Here is a 7,105-nt window from a genome sequence, read left to right as displayed (position 1 = left end):
AAAGTTAAAAATACAATAAAATTAATAAGAAGGTGTCAGTTTTCTACAGAGTTAAAAGCCAGGGAATAAAAATAGGTTTTCAATCTGGACTTAAAGACCTGCACTGATGACGCTTGTCTAATATGGAGGGGAAGGTTATTCCAAAGCATCAGGGCCGCAATTGAGAACACTCGGTCTCCTCCGAGTTTCAGCCGCGACTTAGGAACCGACATCAACAGCTGCTCAGCTGAACAGAGCCAGCGAGTAGGAACATGTGGCTTCAGCAAATCAGATAAGCATACAGGAGCCAGACCATTTAAAGATTTAAAAACCAATAAAAGGACTTTAAAACGATTCCTAAATTCAATAGGAAGCCAATGTAAAGAAGCCAGAACCGGAGTGATGTGACTGAATTTCCTACTACCCGTTAAAAATCGTGCCGCCGCATTTGCACTAATTGCAGGCGTGACAAAGTGCCCAACCCAACCCCCTATTAAAAGGGAATTACAATACTGCAAACGTGAGGTGATAAAAGCATGAATAAGAGTTTCCAAATTGCGTTTGAAAAGGCAAGGCTAAACCTTCAATAGGCGTATGAGGTGATAAAAAGCTGATTTTAACACCCCATTTACATGACCATCAAAGGTAACTGCGGAATCAAATTTAACAGCAAGATTTGTGATCGAACTTTTCAGATGGGAGGTCAAATCACCAAAATCAACATCTGGAGAATCAGTAAAACGATGTGGGCCAAATAAAATACCTTTCGTTTTTTGATCATTAAAATTTAGAAAATTATTTGCCATCCATGATTTGACATCACTAAGACAGTCAAGCAGAGATTGAGGAGGTATCCAAATGACTAAAAGGTAAATAAAGCTGACAGTCATCATCAGCATACAAATGAGGTGACACTTTGTGTTTATGAAATATCGCGCCAAGAGGGAGTAAATACAGCGAGAAAAATAATGGCCCGAGAATGGATCCCTGGGGGACACCCCAAAGCAGAGGGGCCCCAGAGGACAAGGCCAATCCCAGCTTAACACAAAAACTCTTTTCAGAAAGATATGATTTTATCCATGACAATGACAAATCAGAAATTCCCACACAGTGGTGTAAGCGGGAGATCAGCAGGTCGTGGTCCACTGTGTCAAATGCAGCTGTCATGTCCAATAAGACAAGCACAGCATATTTACCACGATCAGTAGCAACAAGAATGTCATTCATAACTTTGACAAGAGCTGTCTCCGTACTGTGAAAGGGCTTAAAACCGTATTAAAAGATTTCAGACAGCTGCGAGTCATTCAAGTAGTCTAACAGCTGGGTATGTACAATCCCCTCCAAGTTCTTACTTAAAAAGGGAAGCTTGGAGATTAAAATTGGAGGTTTAAAATTTGACATAACAGAACTATCAAGGCTAGGTATCTTAAGTAAGGGATGTATGACTGCATGTTTAAAGGTCCATTAGACATGGATCCACATTCAGCTGGATCAGTTTTTTCAGAAGGACCTGAGGTTGTAGCTGGGTTTAATTTATTCTGGTGCCAGGATTTAAAAACTACAAATAAAATAAAATTAAAACCCTTACCTTTCATAGACTGGCAACTGTCTCAGGTTGTACTGATGACAGCTGGCTTAAGGTCCAAACTCGTGCCACTAATTTAGACAAACAGAGTATTTGAAGAGAATGGATGGAATTAAAATCAGCAGATGTTGTAGATTCCTATGAAGCAGTACCCTAAAAAGACCAATAAATGGCACTATTGTACCATTTACCCTGTAGAGTAGCTCTGTTATACCTATTCTTCATACTGTTTGTGAGGGAGTTCACCTGTCTTTTCGAGGGTACAAAAGTTGTATGAAGTGAAAAAAAAATGAACTGAAAAAAAAAATCTATAAGAAAACTTCGATGGAGGTATGCCTTCAGCATGCTCAATCATCCGGGTAAGGAAATCCCAGAAAGTTGATTCTGTTCATCTGTTTTCAGTGGGAGAAACGTTTCGTCATCATCCAGGTGACTTCATCAGTCTCAGCTGACTGCAGGTTTCCAACCTTATTAACAGGACATTTGTAAAATGACCTAAAGTAGGAACACTGACTAACTATTGGCCATAAGGTCACTGATATGTCACATGGAGGATATGGACATGTGAGAGAGAAAAACTGTCAACAACTCACTCAAGCAGAGAAAAAACTCCTTGCAAAAGGGTTGAACTTTGCTATGATGCTGAGATTGTGTAACTGATCACAGCCACAGAGTCAGAAATTCGAAACAACAACACTGCAGATGTGAAAGCAGAGCAACTGTGGATGAAAATGTTAACCTGTCTCAGCAAAGCAAAGCCCCCAGCATCCAATATCAGCATGGAGGAGAGGAAGGTACTTACAGCGCTTAGTAAGGACAACAACAACACCATCCAGCAGACTACAGCAGGTGTTGGTGTTGCTAAACCACACAGACTATCATGAGACATTTTGGCTCAGTAACAAAAATACTATAAAATACTAAAATATGAACCCTTGAAACAAGACCCAGGTAGTGGTTACAGGAAAAGGGTGATAGATTGTCTTAAGCAGTTGACTTTACTGACCAGACCTCAGAACACAAGTTACACCCAGGGGAAGTCTGTATAGTTAACTCAATTCAATTTCAATTCAATTCAATCTTTATTGGCAGACTTCATGTCCATAAAAACAAGACAGAAACACCCCCCCCCCCCCCCCCCCCCCCAACACAAGGTATAAACCATTATATTATATATATATATGTAGATAAATAAGTTAACCAAAGAAACATAAACAGGATGCACCTTTAAGACCTCCTTTAAGTCTGTATGATCAACTCGGTCACCTATAACATCTCTAAGTTTCTGGCTTCGATCCTCAACCCGCTGGTGGGCAGCTCTGAACACCACATCCAGAACACCTTGGATTTGGTTGAGAAGGTGAGAGATGTTATTATGGAGGCAGATGAAACCATGGTCTCGTACGACGTTACATCTCTCTTCACTTGCATCCCAGTCACGGAAGCATTGGAGGTAGTTCGTAAGAGGTTACAGGATGACCCCAACCTCAGCAACAGGACCACTCTCAGCATCCACCAAGTGCGTTTGAACTGTGTCTTAATTCCACCTACTTCACATACAAGGGTCAGGCAGGCAGAAACATGGGTGTGCCATGGGCTCCCCAGTTTCAGCCATCATGGCCAATTTGTACATGGAAGAAGTGGAAAAGAGGGCGTTGCTATCCTACCCTGGAACACCACCAAGCCATTGGTTCAGATATGTGGATGACACCTGGGTGAAAATCAAATCTCAGGACGTACCACATTTCACGGATCACATTAACTCGACGGACCGACACATCAAATTCACCAGGGAGGATATGAAAAGTGGCAGGTTAGCCTTCATAGACTGTGAGATTTCCTTCACTAATGGGGGACATCTAAAAGCTGATGTGTACCGTAAACCTACACATATGGATCAGTATTTAAGGTTTGACTCTCATCCAATGTCATTATATACTCTCTATTGTTCTATTATACTGCCTTACATGACATACTGTGTGGAAGTGTGGGGAAACATGTATAAAACACACACCCATCCAATATACATTCTGCAAAAAAGAGCAATAAGGATAATAAATAAAACTACTTCAAGAGAACCATCAAATCCACTTTTTATCAAATTAAATATTCTCAAATTTAAAGATTTGGTCGACCTCAGAACTGTGCAAACAATGTACAAAGCAGCAAAGAAATCTTTGCCCCACAACATTCAGAACTTGTTCCAAATAAGACCAAATACTCCTGACCTGAGAGAAATCCTTATGTTCAGCAAGCCAGTAGTAAGGACAAATGTAAACTATCACAGCATTACAGTCAGAGGAGTTAGTGTGTGGAACACCTGTACAGGTGAGATCAAGAAAAGTACATCAATACAAAATCTCACACGCCTGTTCAAAAATAATAAATCGCAATGAATATAGGAAATCTTCCTCTCAGTGACTGAGTCGTCTCATTGTCTCCTCATTTTTATAGATCAAGGCCAGAGTAACCCAGGCTTAAGTGTTCATTAATAGATATCAAATAAGATCAGAGATTAAGCGGGTGTTAAACACAGGGTGCTTAGTTTATGTAAACATGTAGTTTGTTGTTGTTGTGGTTTACGTGCTGAAAATGGTTTTATTTGTGTATGTTCAGTTTGTTAGACTTGTAAATAGTTAAATATATCTGATCAAATAATGTTGAATCCTTGATATGGATTTGTAAGCAATGAAATTCTATCTATCTATCTATCTATCTATCTATCTATCTATCTATCTATCTATCTATCTATCTATCTATCCACTGGAGCATAAACTGGGTGTCATCAGGACGCTACAACACAGAGCGAACACCATCCCCACAGACACAGCGGCCAGGGAGGCAGAAGAACATCACATCAAGAAGGCCCTGAGTAAATGTGGTTATCCCAGCTGGACTTTTGTCAAAGCTGGGAAGGCACCTAAAGAAAGCTCCAGCCGATCCAGGAGAGAAGGACAACCGCTGCCTAAGTGAAAACCTGTAGTGATCCCATATGTGTCAGGAGTATCGGAACAGTTGAGACGCATTTTTTCTAAACACCGGGTCTCTGTGGCTTTCAAACCCCAAAACACGCTGCGCCAAAAACTGGTCCACCCCAAGGATCGGGTCCCCCGACACAAACAGAGTAACATAGTGTACGCTGTTAAGTGCCAGGAGGATTGCCAGGATTTATACATCGGGGAAACCAAACAACCTCTAGCGAAGCGGATGGCACAACACAGCAGAGCCACCTCATCAGGCCAGGACTCTGCAGTCTATTTACACCTACAGGCCAGTGGACACTCTTTCAACGATGAGGATGTACACATCCTGGACAGGGAGGAACGCTGGTTTGAGGGCGGAGTCAAGGAGGCCATTTACGTGAAAAGGGAAAGACCATCTGTGAATGGAGGAGGGGGCCTAAGGGTCCATCTGTCACCATCTTACAATGCTGTGATTGCAGCCATTCCCCAACTCTCTGTGAATTCTTGAATGTGCTGTCTTTTCACCCCCTTGTCCACATCCTCTGTGTGGGTCTGGCATATCAGTGGCCCTGGTACTGACCTCCCAGTCCATTGTTCATCAGTGGTGCTAGTTTCAGTCAATAACCAAATGTACTGTTGGGGAAACCTGCAGTCAGCTGAGAGTGAAGAGTCACCTGGATGAGTGATGAAACGTTTCTCCCACTGAAAACTCTTCATCCAGATGAACAGCTGCAGTCTTTCACCCTCATTTTTCAAGTATATTTACTAACAAACACTCATAAAGCAGACACTCACATACTGTCTCTCACTCTCTCTGTCTCTCACTCACATATTTGTTTGCGTACCTGCTTTATTTTGTCTTTCTGTCCTGTTTCTTTTTTTGTTCCTCTGCTTTCTTCTCCTGTCTGGCTCCAATCTAGCCTTCACCCCCATCTGCTCCAGCATCCACACAGATAGTAATATGAATAATAAGATTAAACAGGAACATTCACAAAAGGAGCCTGCAGAGAGTCTGAGGTGCTCCTCTTGGGAAAGCAATGGGTTTGGCACAACAAAGCCTTCAGATTAGGATTCTGCTTGCTACAACTGCTGGGCAACAAGAAATAAATCCATTTAAAAAATGATTGCATATTTAAAGAAGTTACCTCAAACATAGTACACAAACCTAACCTGAGGTCATCAATGAAAAACAGGTATATTGTAACTGACTTAGAAATTGGCAGGAAGTTAGCTCGCTAGTTTCCATCTGAAGAGGATATACCATGTTCAGACATCACAGACTAAAACAGCTCTGCTATCACTTCAGACATAAATAAAGACAGAGTGTTTGAAGGGTTAGTGAAGTCTGGCTAGCTGACATATAATGGTGTGCTACCTGGTGGTGCTAACATGGTGTAATGAAGACGGAGGAATAATGGTAACTAATAATAATGAAAGTAAATGTGAGGGTCCCTGAATGGATGATTGCAGTCACACGGAAAACAAAACGTGAATCGGACCATTCAAGATAACGCCTGAGACAATCCTCAACACGAGGCTAGTCATTAATATGGTGCTGCATGCTTTGGATGACTCCGTTTGACCACTGAAATCTTAGCCTCAGAGTACGACAGCAGCTTGACTCTTTTCTTTTCAGCTGTGCTTGGGATCATTGTCCTGTTACATGACCCAATTAGAGCCAAGCTTTAACTGTCAGACAGATGGACTCACATTTGACAGATGGTCCACAGTTCATGCTTCACTCAGTGATTGAAAGGTGCCCAAATCACCACACCTCCACCACTGTGCTTCACAGTTTGTGCTGATATTTAAAAGTGGTCCTCTGCACTCTGCCAGACGTCTTCACTTTGGTATCGTCTATCTGAAGGATATTGTTGTGTTTTGTTGTTCATTTTGCAGCTTTGCAAAGCTAAGCTGTGCTACCACACTGACTTTAGAGAGAAGAGGCTTTCGCCTGGCAACCCTTCCAACAAGTCGTATGTTTTCAGGTCTTTTTTCTAATTGTACTGACATGAAATGTAACATTTGAGATGCAACACAGGCCACCTATCGCCTTAATTCCCCAAAATCCCAATGATTTTTAACATGGTTGTATGTTAAATATATATGTGAGAGTGTGCTGTTTGAGCAGAATATTGAAAGCCCAGGTCCACCAGTGCACTAAACGGGGTGAAAAACAAAGGTTACAATGTTAGAGAGATGTCCATGAGTGGGGCATCATAGCAGCCAAGATGAATAAGCGCAGTAACGTATACAGTACGGCTGGTTTCATTTGAACTTGGAGACAGCCAGAGGCAGCATTTACCAAACTATCCCGGCTCTAAAGGTAAAGAAAGTGGAAACACCGAACAGCATACTAACATTTGCTAATTGCTGCCTCATGTTGTAACAAGTTCAAGTTGGGAGAGCGCAGTTTGACAGACCATAGTATTATTATTAATACTATAGAGTGATCACGTGATGTGATGGCCAACACATCACAACACGTAGTGGGGAGACCACGGGGGGAGGAGCTGGGCGCAAAAGAACCACCTCAACAAATCTGGACGTGACTCCACCCTCCGTGTGCAGTGGGGAG

Source organism: Oreochromis niloticus, linkage group LG12 (assembly GCF_001858045.2).
Source record: "Oreochromis niloticus isolate F11D_XX linkage group LG12, O_niloticus_UMD_NMBU, whole genome shotgun sequence".
Lineage (NCBI taxonomy): Eukaryota > Metazoa > Chordata > Actinopteri > Cichliformes > Cichlidae > Oreochromis > Oreochromis niloticus.
Note: the sequence above shows the minus strand (reverse complement) of the source record.